Source organism: Euprymna scolopes, chromosome 42, assembly GCF_053919585.1.
Source record: "Euprymna scolopes isolate OS-2025 chromosome 42, ASM5391958v1, whole genome shotgun sequence".
NCBI lineage: Eukaryota > Metazoa > Mollusca > Cephalopoda > Sepiida > Sepiolidae > Euprymna > Euprymna scolopes.
The window spans coordinates 45,223,704-45,233,657 of record NC_136523.1 but is presented as its reverse complement, the minus strand read 5'-3'; the positions used below and the strand labels follow the sequence as shown (position 1 = coordinate 45,233,657).

The following is a 9,954-nucleotide window of genomic DNA, read 5'->3' as shown; positions in this document are numbered from 1 at the left end:
ACGGCTTGAAGTATGATTGATTTTTTCTTTCTTAGTTTTGTTGTTATTGTTCCGGATTGTGCCGAACATGGACGGGCCTACATAGCTCAGGCGGTAGAGCATCAGACTTTTATGAACATTAGAATAAAGTCATCTGAGGGTCTGGGGTTCAAGTCCCTATGTGGGCTACTGACTTTTTTGCCTCTTATTTACTATCAGTCTGTTTTTCTTCACATCCGACATATACGGCTTGATGTATGATTGATTTTTTCTTTCCTTATTTTTGTTGTTATTGTTCCGGATTGTGCCGACAATGGAAGGGCCTACATAGCTCAGTCGGTAGAGCATCAGACTTTTATGAACATTAGAATAAAGTCATCTGAGGGTCTGGGGTTCAAGTCCCCATGTGGGCTACTGACTTTTTTGCATGTTATTTACTATCAGTCTGTTTTTCTTCACATCCGACATATACGGCTTGAAGTATGATTGATTTTTTCTTTCCTTATTTTTGTTGTTATTGTTCCGGATTGTGCCGAACATGGACGGGTCTACATAGCTCAGTCGGTAGAGCATCAGACTTTTATAAACATTAGAATAAAGTCATCTGAGGGTCTGGGGTTCAAGTCCTCATGTGGGCTACTGACTTTTTTGCATGTTATTTACTATCAGTCTGTTTTTCTTCACATCCGACATATACGGCTTGAAGTATGATTGATTTTTTCTTTCCTTATTTTTGTTGTTATTGTTCCGGATTGTGCCGAACATGGACGGGCCTACATAGCTCAGTCGGTAGAGCATCAGACTTTTATGAACATTAGAATAAAGTCATCTGAGGGTCTGGGGTTCAAGTCCCCATGTGGGCTACTGACTTTTTTGCATGTTATTTACTATCAGTCTGTTTTTCTTCACATCCGACATATACGGCTTGATGTATGATTGATTTTTTCTTTCCTTATTTTTGTTGTTATTGTTCCGGATTGTGCCGAACATGGACGGGCCTACATAGCTCAGGCGGTAGAGCATCAGACTTTTATGAACATTAGAATAAAGTCATCTGAGGGTCTGGGGTTCAAGTCCCTATGTTGGCTACTGACTTTTTTGCATCTTATTTACTATCAGTCTGTTTTTCTTCACATCCGACATATACGGCTTGATGTATGATTGATTTTTTCTTTCCTTATTTTTGTTGTTATTGTTCCGGATTGTGCCGACAATGGAAGGGCCTACATAGCTCAGTCGGTAGAGCATCAGACTTTTATGAACATTACAATAAAGTCATCTGAGGGTCTGGGGTTCAAGTCCCCATGTGGGCTACTGACTTTTTTGCATGTTATTTACTATCAGTCTGTTTTTCTTCACATCCGACATATACGGCTTGAAGTATGATTGATTTTTTCTTTCCTTATTTTTGTTGTTATTGTTCCGGATTGTGCCGAACATGGACGGGTCTACATTGCTCAGTCGGTAGAGCATCAGACTTTTATAAACATTAGAATAAAGTCATCTGAGGGTCTGGGGTTCAAGTCCTCATGTGGGCTACTGACTTTTTTGCATGTTATTTACTATCAGTCTGTTTTTCTTCACATCCGACATATACGGCTTGAAGTATGATTGATTTTTTCTTTCCTTATTTTTGTTGTTATTGTTCCGGATTGTGCCGAACATGGACGGGCCTACATAGCTCAGTCGGTAGAGCATCAGACTTTTATGAACATTAGAATAAAGTCATCTGAGGGTCTGGGGTTCAAGTCCCCATGTGGGCTACTGACTTTTTTGCATGTTATTTACTATCAGTCTGTTTTTCTTCACATCCGACATATACGGCTTGATGTATGATTGATTTTTTCTTTCCTTAGTTTTGTTGTTATTGTTCCGGATTGTGCCGAACATGGACGGGCCTACATAGCTCAGGCGGTAGAGCATCAGACTTTTATGAACATTAGAATAAAGTCATGTGAGGGTCTGGGGTTCAAGTCCCCATGTGGGCTACTGACTTTTTTGCATCTTATTTACTATCAGTCTGTTTTTCTTCACATCCGACATATACGGCTTGATGTATGATTGATTTTTTCTTTCCTTATTTTTGTTGTTATTGTTCCGGATTGTGCCGACAATGGAAGGGCCTACATAGCTCAGTCGGTAGAGCATCAGACTTTTATGAACATTAGAATAAAGTCATCTGAGGGTCTGGGGTTCAAGTCCCCATGTGGGCTACTGACTTTTTTGCATGTTATTTACTATCAGTCTGTTTTTCTTCACATCCGACATATACGGCTTGATGTATGATTGATTTTTTCTTTCTTAGTTTTGTTGTTATTGTTCCGGATTGTGCCGAACATGGACGGGCCTACATAGCTCAGGCGGTAGAGCATCAGACTTTTATAAACATTAGAATAAAGTCATCTGAGGGTCTGGGGTTCAAGTCCTCGTGTGGGCTACTGACTTTTTTGCATGTTATTTACTATCAGTCTGTTTTTCTTCACATCCGACATATACGGCTTGAAGTATGATTGATTTTTTCTTTCCTTATTTTTGTTGTTATTGTTCCGGATTGTGCCGAACATGGACGGGCCTACATAGCTCAGTCGGTAGAGCATCAGACTTTTATGAACATTAGAATAAAGTCATCTGAGGGTCTGGGGTTCAAGTCCCCATGTGGGCTACTGACTTTTTTGCATGTTATTTACTATCAGTCTGTTTTTCTTCACATCCGACATATACGGCTTGATGTATGATTGATTTTTTCTTTCCTTAGTTTTGTTGTTATTGTTCCGGATTGTGCCGAACATGGACGGGCCTACATAGCTCAGGCGGTAGAGCATCAGACTTTTATGAACATTAGAATAAAGTCATCTGAGGGTCTGGGGTTCAAGTCCCTATGTTGGCTACTGACTTTTTTGCATCTTATTTACTATCAGTCTGTTTTTCTTCACATCCGACATATACGGCTTGATGTATGATTGATTTTTTCTTTCCTTATTTTTGTTGTTATTGTTCCGGATTGTGCCGACAATGGAAGGGCCTACATAGCTCAGTCGGTAGAGCATCAGACTTTTATGAACATTAGAATAAAGTCATCTGAGGGTCTGGGGTTCAAGTCCCCATGTGGGCTACTGACTTTTTTGCATGTTATTTACTATCAGTCTGTTTTTCTTCACATCCGACATATACGGCTTGAAGTATGATTGATTTTTTCTTTCCTTATTTTTGTTGTTATTGTTCCGGATTGTGCCGAACATGGACGGGTCTACATTGCTCAGTCGGTAGAGCATCAGACTTTTATAAACATTAGAATAAAGTCATCTGAGGGTCTGGGGTTCAAGTCCTCATGTGGGCTACTGACTTTTTTGCATGTTATTTACTATCAGTCTGTTTTTCTTCACATCCGACATATACGGCTTGAAGTATGATTGATTTTTTCTTTCCTTATTTTTGTTGTTATTGTTCCGGATTGTGCCGAACATGGACGGGCCTACATAGCTCAGTCGGTAGAGCATCAGACTTTTATGAACATTAGAATAAAGTCATCTGAGGGTCTGGGGTTCAAGTCCCCATGTGGGCTACTGACTTTTTTGCATGTTATTTACTATCAGTCTGTTTTTCTTCACATCCGACATATACGGCTTGATGTATGATTGATTTTTTCTTTCCTTAGTTTTGTTGTTATTGTTCCGGATTGTGCCGAACATGGACGGGCCTACATAGCTCAGGCGGTAGAGCATCAGACTTTTATGAACATGAGAATAAAGTCATGTGAGGGTCTGGGGTTCAAGTCCCCATGTGGGCTACTGACTTTTTTGCATCTTATTTACTATCAGTCTGTTTTTCTTCACATCCGACATATACGGCTTGATGTATGATTGATTTTTTCTTTCCTTATTTTTGTTGTTATTGTTCCGGATTGTGCCGACAATGGAAGGGCCTACATAGCTCAGTCGGTAGAGCATCAGACTTTTATGAACATTAGAATAAAGTCATCTGAGGGTCTGGGGTTCAAGTCCCCATGTGGGCTACTGACTTTTTTGCATGTTATTTACTATCAGTCTGTTTTTCTTCACATCCGACATATACGGCTTGAAGTATGATTGATTTTTCTTTCCTTATTTTTTTTGTTATTGTTCCGGATTGTGCCGAACATGGACGGGCCTACATAGCTCAGGCGGTAGAGCATCAGACTTTTATGAACATTGGAATAAAGTCATCTGAGGGTCTGGGGTTCAAGTCCCTATGTGGGCTATTCACTTTTTTGCCTGTTATTTACTATCTGTCTGTTTTTCTTCACATCCGACATATACGGCTTGATATATGATTGATTTTTTCTTTACTTATTTTTGTTGTTATTGTTCCGGATTGTGCCGAACATGGACGGGCCTACATAACTCAGTCGGTAGAGCATCAGACTTTTAAGAACATTAGAATAAAGTCATCTGAGGGTCTGGGGTTCAAGTCCCCATGTGGGCTACTGACTTTTTTGCATTTTATTTAATATCAGTCTGTTTTTCTTTACATCCGACATATACGGCTTGATGTCTGATTGATTTTTTCTTTCCTTGATTTTGTTGTTATTGTTCCGGATTGTGCCGACAATGGAAGGGCCTACATAGCTCAGTCGGTAGAGCATCAGACTTTTATGAACATTAGAATAAAGTCATCTGAGGGTCTGGGGTTCAAGTCCCCATGTGGGCTACTGACTTTTTTGCATGTTATTTACTATCAGTCTGTTTTTCTTCACATCCGACATATACGGCTTGATGTATGATCGATTTTTTCTTTCCTTATTTTTGTTGTTATTGATCCGGATTGTGCCGAACATTGACGGGCCTACATAGCTCAGTCATTAGAGCATCAGACTCTTATGAACATTAGAATAAAGTCATCTGAGGGTCTGGGGTTCAAGTCCCCATGTGGGCTACTGACTTTTTTGCATGTTATTTACTATCAGTCTGTTTTTCTTCACATCCGACATATACGGCTTGAAGTATGATTGATTTTTCTTTCCTTATTTTTGTTGTTATTGTTCCGGATTGTGCCGAACATGGACGGGCCTACATAGCTCAGGCGGTAGAGCATCAGACTTTTATGAACATTAGAATAAAGTCATCTGAGGGTCTGGGGTTCAAGTCCCTATGTGGGCTATTCACTTTTTTGCCTGTTATTTACTATCTGTCTGTTTTTCTTCACATCCGACATATACGGCTTGATGTATGATTGATTTTTTCTTTCCTTATTTTTGTTGTTATTGTTCTGGATTGTGCCGAACATGGACGGTCCTACGTAGCTCAGTCGGTAGAGCATCAGACTTGTATGAACATTAGAAAATAGTCATCTGAGGGTCTGGGGTTCAAGTCCCCATGTAGGCTATTCACTGTTTTGCCTGTTATTTACTATCAGTCTGTTTTTCTTCACATCCGACATATACGGCTTGATGTATGATTGATTTTTTCTTTCCTTATTTTTGTTGTTATTGTTCCGGATTGTGCCAAACATGGACGGGCCACATAGCTCAGTCGGTAGAGCATCAGACTTTTATGAACATTAGAATAAAGTCATCTGAGGGTCTGGGGTTAAGTCCCCATGTGGGCTACTGACTGTTTTGTCATGTTATTTACTATCAGTCTGTTTTTCTTCACATCCGACATATACGGCTTGATGTCTGATTGATGTTTTCTTTCCTTGTTTTTGTTGTTATTGTTCTGGATTGTGCCGAACATTAACGGGCCTACATAGCTCAGTCGGTAGAGCATCAGACTTTTATGAACATTAGAATAAAGTCATCTGAGGGTCTGGGGTTCAAGTCCCCATATGGGCTACTGACTTTTTTGCATGTTATTTACTATCAGTCTGTTTTTCTTCACATCCGACATATACGGCTTGATGTCTGATTTATTTTTTCTTTCCTTATTTTTGTTGTTATTGTTCTGGATTGTGCCGAACATTGACGGGCCTACGTAGCTCAGTCGGTAGAGCATCAGACTTTTAAGAACATTAGAATAAAGTCATCTGAGGGTCTGGGGTTAAGTCCCCATGTGGGCTACTGACTTTTTTGCATGTTATTTACTATCAGTCTGTTTTTCTTCACATCCGACATATACGGCTTGATGTCTGATTGATTTTTTCTGTCCTTGATTTTGTTGTTATTGTTCCGGATTGTGCCGAACATTAACGGGCCTACATAGCTCAGTCGGTAGAGCATCAGACTTTTATGAACATTAGAATAAAGTAATCTGAGGGTCTGGGGTTCAAGTCCTCATGTGGGCTACTGACTTTTTTGCATGTTATTTACTATCAGTCTGTTTTTCTTCACATCCGACATATACGGCTTGATGTCTGATTGATTTTTTTGTTTCCTTATTTTTGTTGTTATTGTTCCGGATTGTGCCGAACATGGACGGGCCTACATAGCTCAGTCGGTAGAGCATCAGACTTTTATGAACATTAGAATAAAGTCATCTGAGGGTCTGGGGTTCAAGTCCCTATGTTGGCTACTGACTTTTTTGCATCTTATTTACTATCAGTCTGTTTTTCTTCACATCCGACATATACGGCTTGATGTATGATTGATTTTTTCTTTCCTTAGTTTTGTTGTTATTGTTCCGGATTGTGCCGAACATGGACGGGCCTACATAGCTCAGGCGGTAGAGCATCAGACTTTTATGAACATTAGAATAAAGTCATCTGAGGGTCTGGGGTTCAAGTCCCTATGTGGGCTACTGACTTTTTTGCATCTTATTTACTATCAGTCTGTTTTTCTTCACATCCGCCATATACGGCTTGATGTATGATTGATTTTTTCTTTTCTTATTTTTGTTGTTATTGTTCCGGATTGTGCCGACAATGGAAGGGCCTACATAGCTCAGTCGGTAGAGCATCAGACTTTTATGAACATTAGAATAAAGTCATCTGAGGGTCTGGGGTTCAAGTCCCCATGTGGGCTACTGACTTTTTTGCATGTTATTTACTATCAGTCTGTTTTTCTTCACATCCGACATATACGGCTTGAAGTATGATTGATTTTTTCTTTCCTTATTTTTGTTGTTATTGTTCCGGATTGTGCCGAACATGGACGGGTCTACATAGCTCAGTCGGTAGAGCATCAGACTTTTATAAACATTAGAATAAAGTCATCTGAGGGTCTGGGGTTCAAGTCCTCATGTGGGCTACTGACTTTTTTGCATGTTATTTACTATCAGTCTGTTTTTCTTCACATCCGACATATACGGCTTGAAGTATGATTGATTTTTTCTTTCCTTATTTTTGTTGTTATTGTTCCGGATTGTGCCGAACATGGACGGGCCTACATAGCTCAGTCGGTAGAGCATCAGACTTTTATGAACATTAGAATAAAGTCATCTGAGGGTCTGGGGTTCAAGTCCCCATGTGGGCTACTGACTTTTTTGCATGTTATTTACTATCAGTCTGTTTTTCTTCACATCCGACATATACGGCTTGATGTATGATTGATTTTTTCTTTCCTTAGTTTTGTTGTTATTGTTCCGGATTATGCCGAACATGGACGGGCCTACATAGCTCAGGCGGTAGAGCATCAGACTTGTATGAACATTAGAATAAAGTCATCTGAGGGTCTGGGGTTCAAGTCCCTATGTTGGCTACTGACTTTTTTGCATCTTATTTACTATCAGTCTGTTTTTCTTCACATCCGACATATACGGCTTGATGTATGATTGATTTTTTCTTTCCTTATTTTTGTTGTTATTGTTCCGGATTGTGCCGACAATGGAAGGGCCTACATAGCTCAGTCGGTAGAGCATCAGACTTTTATGAACATTAGAATAAAGTCATCTGAGGGTCTGGGGTTCAAGTCCCCATGTGGGCTACTGACTTTTTTGCATGTTATTTACTATCAGTCTGTTTTTCTTCACATCCGACATATACGGCTTGAAGTATGATTGATTTTTTCTTTCCTTATTTTTGTTGTTATTGTTCCGGATTGTGCCGAACATGGACGGGTCTACATTGCTCAGTCGGTAGAGCATCAGACTTTTATAAACATTAGAATAAAGTCATCTGAGGGTCTGGGGTTCAAGTCCTCATGTGGGCTACTGACTTTTTTGCATGTTATTTACTATCAGTCTGTTTTTCTTCACATCCGACATATACGGCTTGAAGTATGATTGATTTTTTCTTTCCTTATTTTTGTTGTTATTGTTCCGGATTGTGCCGAACATGGACGGGCCTACATAGCTCAGTCGGTAGAGCATCAGACTTTTATGAACATTAGAATAAAGTCATCTGAGGGTCTGGGGTTCAAGTCCCCATGTGGGCTACTGACTTTTTTGCATGTTATTTACTATCAGTCTGTTTTTCTTCACATCCGACATATACGGCTTGATGTATGATTGATTTTTTCTTTCCTTAGTTTTGTTGTTATTGTTCCGGATTGTGCCGAACATGGACGGGCCTACATAGCTCAGGCGGTAGAGCATCAGACTGTTATGAACATTAGAATAAAGTCATGTGAGGGTCTGGGGTTCAAGTCCCCATGTGGGCTACTGACTTTTTTGCATCTTATTTACTATCAGTCTGTTTTTCTTCACATCCGACATATACGGCTTGATGTATGATTGATTTTTTCTTTCCTTATATTTGTTGTTATTGTTCCGGATTGTGCCTAGCATGGACGGGCCACATAGCTCAGTCGGTAGAGCATCAGACTTTTATGAACATTAGAATAAAGTCATCTGAGGGTCTGGGGTTCAAGTCCCCATGTGGGCTACTGACTTTTTTGCATGTTATTTACTATCAGTCTGTTTTGCTTCACATCCGACATATACGGCTTGATGTATGATCGATTTATTCTTTCCTTATTTTTGTTGTTATTGATCCGGATTGTGCCAAACATGGACGGGCCTACATAGCTCAGTCGGTAGAGCATCAGACTTTTATTAACATTAGAATAAAGTCATCTGAGGGTCTGGGGTTCAAGTCCCCATGTGGGCTACTGACTTTTTTGCATGTTATTTACTATCAGTCTGTTTTTCTTCACATCCGACATATACGGCTTGATGTATGATTGATTTTTTCTTTCCTTATTTTTGTTGTTATTGTTCCGGATTGTGCCGACAATGGAAGGGCCTACATAGCTCAGTCGGTAGAGCATCAGACTTTTATGAACATTAGAATAAAGTCATCTGAGGGTCTGGGGTTCAAGTCCCCATGTGGGCTACTGACTTTTTTGCATGTTATTTACTATCAGTCTGTTTTTCTTCACATCCGACATATACGGCTTGATGTCTGATTGATTTTTTCTTTCCTTATTTTTGTTGTTATTGATCCGGATTGTGCCGAACATGGACGGGCCTACACAGCTCAGTCGGTAGAGCATCAGACTTTTATGAACATTAGAATAAAGTCATCTGAGGGTCTGGGGTTCAAGTCCCCATGTGGGCTACTGACTTTTTTGCACGTTATTTACTATCAGTCTGTTTTTCTTCACATCCGACATATACGGCTTGATGTCTGATTGATTTTTTCTTTCCTTATTTTTGTTGTTATTGTTCCGGATTGTGCCGAACATGGACGGGCTTACATAGCTCAGTCGGTAGAGCATCAGACTTTTATGAACATTAGAATAAAGTCATCTGAGGGTCTGAGGTTCAAGTCCCCATGTGGGCTACTGACTTTTTTGCATGTTATTTACTATCAGTCTGTTTTTCTTCACATCCGACATATACGGCTTGAAGTATGATTGATTTTTTCTTACCTTATTTTTGTTGTTATTGTTCCGGATTGTGCCGAACATGGACGGGCCTACATAGCTCAGTCGGTAGAGCATCAGACTTTTATAAACATTAGAATAAAGTAAACTGAGGGTCTGGGGTTCAAGTCCCCATGTGGGCTATCACTTTTTTGCCTGTTATTTACTATCAGTCTGTTTTTCTTCACATCCGACATATACGGCTTGATGTATGATTGATTTTTTCTTTCCTTATTTTTATTGTTATTGTTCCGGATTGT

General features: G+C 39.7%; 1 protein-coding gene and 37 non-coding genes across 39 annotated transcripts in view; 37 read left to right on the top strand and 1 right to left on the bottom strand.

Annotated features, from left to right (window-relative positions):
* The window catches only part of LOC145267073 (transmembrane protein 232-like), a 288,020-nt gene that overhangs the window by 234,639 nt on the left and 43,427 nt on the right, over positions 1-9,954 (bottom strand). The gene's annotated exons all lie outside the window — the stretch shown is intronic.
* Positions 76-167, top strand: Trnak-uuu (transfer RNA lysine (anticodon UUU)). The gene is given in 2 exon segments: positions 76-112; positions 132-167. It is a non-coding gene; the product is annotated as a tRNA-Lys (tRNA).
* On the top strand, positions 301-392 carry Trnak-uuu (transfer RNA lysine (anticodon UUU)). The gene is given in 2 exon segments: positions 301-337; positions 357-392. It is a non-coding gene; the product is annotated as a tRNA-Lys (tRNA).
* Trnak-uuu (transfer RNA lysine (anticodon UUU)) lies at positions 526-617 on the top strand. The gene is given in 2 exon segments: positions 526-562; positions 582-617. It is a non-coding gene; the product is annotated as a tRNA-Lys (tRNA).
* Trnak-uuu (transfer RNA lysine (anticodon UUU)) lies at positions 751-842 on the top strand. The gene is given in 2 exon segments: positions 751-787; positions 807-842. It is a non-coding gene; the product is annotated as a tRNA-Lys (tRNA).
* Positions 976-1,067, top strand: Trnak-uuu (transfer RNA lysine (anticodon UUU)). Its single transcript is given in 2 exon segments — positions 976-1,012; positions 1,032-1,067. It is a non-coding gene; the product is annotated as a tRNA-Lys (tRNA).
* On the top strand, positions 1,201-1,292 carry Trnak-uuu (transfer RNA lysine (anticodon UUU)). Its single transcript is given in 2 exon segments — positions 1,201-1,237; positions 1,257-1,292. It is a non-coding gene; the product is annotated as a tRNA-Lys (tRNA).
* On the top strand, positions 1,651-1,742 carry Trnak-uuu (transfer RNA lysine (anticodon UUU)). The gene is given in 2 exon segments: positions 1,651-1,687; positions 1,707-1,742. It is a non-coding gene; the product is annotated as a tRNA-Lys (tRNA).
* On the top strand, positions 1,876-1,967 carry Trnak-uuu (transfer RNA lysine (anticodon UUU)). Its single transcript is given in 2 exon segments — positions 1,876-1,912; positions 1,932-1,967. It is a non-coding gene; the product is annotated as a tRNA-Lys (tRNA).
* On the top strand, positions 2,101-2,192 carry Trnak-uuu (transfer RNA lysine (anticodon UUU)). Its single transcript is given in 2 exon segments — positions 2,101-2,137; positions 2,157-2,192. It is a non-coding gene; the product is annotated as a tRNA-Lys (tRNA).
* Positions 2,325-2,416, top strand: Trnak-uuu (transfer RNA lysine (anticodon UUU)). Its single transcript is given in 2 exon segments — positions 2,325-2,361; positions 2,381-2,416. It is a non-coding gene; the product is annotated as a tRNA-Lys (tRNA).
* Trnak-uuu (transfer RNA lysine (anticodon UUU)) lies at positions 2,550-2,641 on the top strand. The gene is given in 2 exon segments: positions 2,550-2,586; positions 2,606-2,641. It is a non-coding gene; the product is annotated as a tRNA-Lys (tRNA).
* Positions 2,775-2,866, top strand: Trnak-uuu (transfer RNA lysine (anticodon UUU)). The gene is given in 2 exon segments: positions 2,775-2,811; positions 2,831-2,866. It is a non-coding gene; the product is annotated as a tRNA-Lys (tRNA).
* On the top strand, positions 3,000-3,091 carry Trnak-uuu (transfer RNA lysine (anticodon UUU)). Its single transcript is given in 2 exon segments — positions 3,000-3,036; positions 3,056-3,091. It is a non-coding gene; the product is annotated as a tRNA-Lys (tRNA).
* Trnak-uuu (transfer RNA lysine (anticodon UUU)) lies at positions 3,450-3,541 on the top strand. Its single transcript is given in 2 exon segments — positions 3,450-3,486; positions 3,506-3,541. It is a non-coding gene; the product is annotated as a tRNA-Lys (tRNA).
* Trnak-uuu (transfer RNA lysine (anticodon UUU)) lies at positions 3,675-3,766 on the top strand. Its single transcript is given in 2 exon segments — positions 3,675-3,711; positions 3,731-3,766. It is a non-coding gene; the product is annotated as a tRNA-Lys (tRNA).
* Positions 3,900-3,991, top strand: Trnak-uuu (transfer RNA lysine (anticodon UUU)). Its single transcript is given in 2 exon segments — positions 3,900-3,936; positions 3,956-3,991. It is a non-coding gene; the product is annotated as a tRNA-Lys (tRNA).
* On the top strand, positions 4,124-4,215 carry Trnak-uuu (transfer RNA lysine (anticodon UUU)). The gene is given in 2 exon segments: positions 4,124-4,160; positions 4,180-4,215. It is a non-coding gene; the product is annotated as a tRNA-Lys (tRNA).
* On the top strand, positions 4,349-4,440 carry Trnak-uuu (transfer RNA lysine (anticodon UUU)). The gene is given in 2 exon segments: positions 4,349-4,385; positions 4,405-4,440. It is a non-coding gene; the product is annotated as a tRNA-Lys (tRNA).
* Trnak-uuu (transfer RNA lysine (anticodon UUU)) lies at positions 4,574-4,665 on the top strand. Its single transcript is given in 2 exon segments — positions 4,574-4,610; positions 4,630-4,665. It is a non-coding gene; the product is annotated as a tRNA-Lys (tRNA).
* Trnak-cuu (transfer RNA lysine (anticodon CUU)) lies at positions 4,799-4,890 on the top strand. Its single transcript is given in 2 exon segments — positions 4,799-4,835; positions 4,855-4,890. It is a non-coding gene; the product is annotated as a tRNA-Lys (tRNA).
* Positions 5,023-5,114, top strand: Trnak-uuu (transfer RNA lysine (anticodon UUU)). Its single transcript is given in 2 exon segments — positions 5,023-5,059; positions 5,079-5,114. It is a non-coding gene; the product is annotated as a tRNA-Lys (tRNA).
* Trnak-uuu (transfer RNA lysine (anticodon UUU)) lies at positions 5,697-5,788 on the top strand. Its single transcript is given in 2 exon segments — positions 5,697-5,733; positions 5,753-5,788. It is a non-coding gene; the product is annotated as a tRNA-Lys (tRNA).
* Trnak-uuu (transfer RNA lysine (anticodon UUU)) lies at positions 6,146-6,237 on the top strand. Its single transcript is given in 2 exon segments — positions 6,146-6,182; positions 6,202-6,237. It is a non-coding gene; the product is annotated as a tRNA-Lys (tRNA).
* Positions 6,372-6,463, top strand: Trnak-uuu (transfer RNA lysine (anticodon UUU)). The gene is given in 2 exon segments: positions 6,372-6,408; positions 6,428-6,463. It is a non-coding gene; the product is annotated as a tRNA-Lys (tRNA).
* Positions 6,597-6,688, top strand: Trnak-uuu (transfer RNA lysine (anticodon UUU)). Its single transcript is given in 2 exon segments — positions 6,597-6,633; positions 6,653-6,688. It is a non-coding gene; the product is annotated as a tRNA-Lys (tRNA).
* On the top strand, positions 6,822-6,913 carry Trnak-uuu (transfer RNA lysine (anticodon UUU)). Its single transcript is given in 2 exon segments — positions 6,822-6,858; positions 6,878-6,913. It is a non-coding gene; the product is annotated as a tRNA-Lys (tRNA).
* Trnak-uuu (transfer RNA lysine (anticodon UUU)) lies at positions 7,047-7,138 on the top strand. The gene is given in 2 exon segments: positions 7,047-7,083; positions 7,103-7,138. It is a non-coding gene; the product is annotated as a tRNA-Lys (tRNA).
* Positions 7,272-7,363, top strand: Trnak-uuu (transfer RNA lysine (anticodon UUU)). Its single transcript is given in 2 exon segments — positions 7,272-7,308; positions 7,328-7,363. It is a non-coding gene; the product is annotated as a tRNA-Lys (tRNA).
* Positions 7,722-7,813, top strand: Trnak-uuu (transfer RNA lysine (anticodon UUU)). Its single transcript is given in 2 exon segments — positions 7,722-7,758; positions 7,778-7,813. It is a non-coding gene; the product is annotated as a tRNA-Lys (tRNA).
* Trnak-uuu (transfer RNA lysine (anticodon UUU)) lies at positions 8,172-8,263 on the top strand. The gene is given in 2 exon segments: positions 8,172-8,208; positions 8,228-8,263. It is a non-coding gene; the product is annotated as a tRNA-Lys (tRNA).
* On the top strand, positions 8,397-8,488 carry Trnan-guu (transfer RNA asparagine (anticodon GUU)). Its single transcript is given in 2 exon segments — positions 8,397-8,433; positions 8,453-8,488. It is a non-coding gene; the product is annotated as a tRNA-Asn (tRNA).
* On the top strand, positions 8,621-8,712 carry Trnak-uuu (transfer RNA lysine (anticodon UUU)). The gene is given in 2 exon segments: positions 8,621-8,657; positions 8,677-8,712. It is a non-coding gene; the product is annotated as a tRNA-Lys (tRNA).
* Positions 8,846-8,937, top strand: Trnak-uuu (transfer RNA lysine (anticodon UUU)). Its single transcript is given in 2 exon segments — positions 8,846-8,882; positions 8,902-8,937. It is a non-coding gene; the product is annotated as a tRNA-Lys (tRNA).
* Positions 9,071-9,162, top strand: Trnak-uuu (transfer RNA lysine (anticodon UUU)). Its single transcript is given in 2 exon segments — positions 9,071-9,107; positions 9,127-9,162. It is a non-coding gene; the product is annotated as a tRNA-Lys (tRNA).
* Trnak-uuu (transfer RNA lysine (anticodon UUU)) lies at positions 9,296-9,387 on the top strand. Its single transcript is given in 2 exon segments — positions 9,296-9,332; positions 9,352-9,387. It is a non-coding gene; the product is annotated as a tRNA-Lys (tRNA).
* Positions 9,521-9,612, top strand: Trnak-uuu (transfer RNA lysine (anticodon UUU)). Its single transcript is given in 2 exon segments — positions 9,521-9,557; positions 9,577-9,612. It is a non-coding gene; the product is annotated as a tRNA-Lys (tRNA).
* On the top strand, positions 9,746-9,837 carry Trnak-uuu (transfer RNA lysine (anticodon UUU)). The gene is given in 2 exon segments: positions 9,746-9,782; positions 9,802-9,837. It is a non-coding gene; the product is annotated as a tRNA-Lys (tRNA).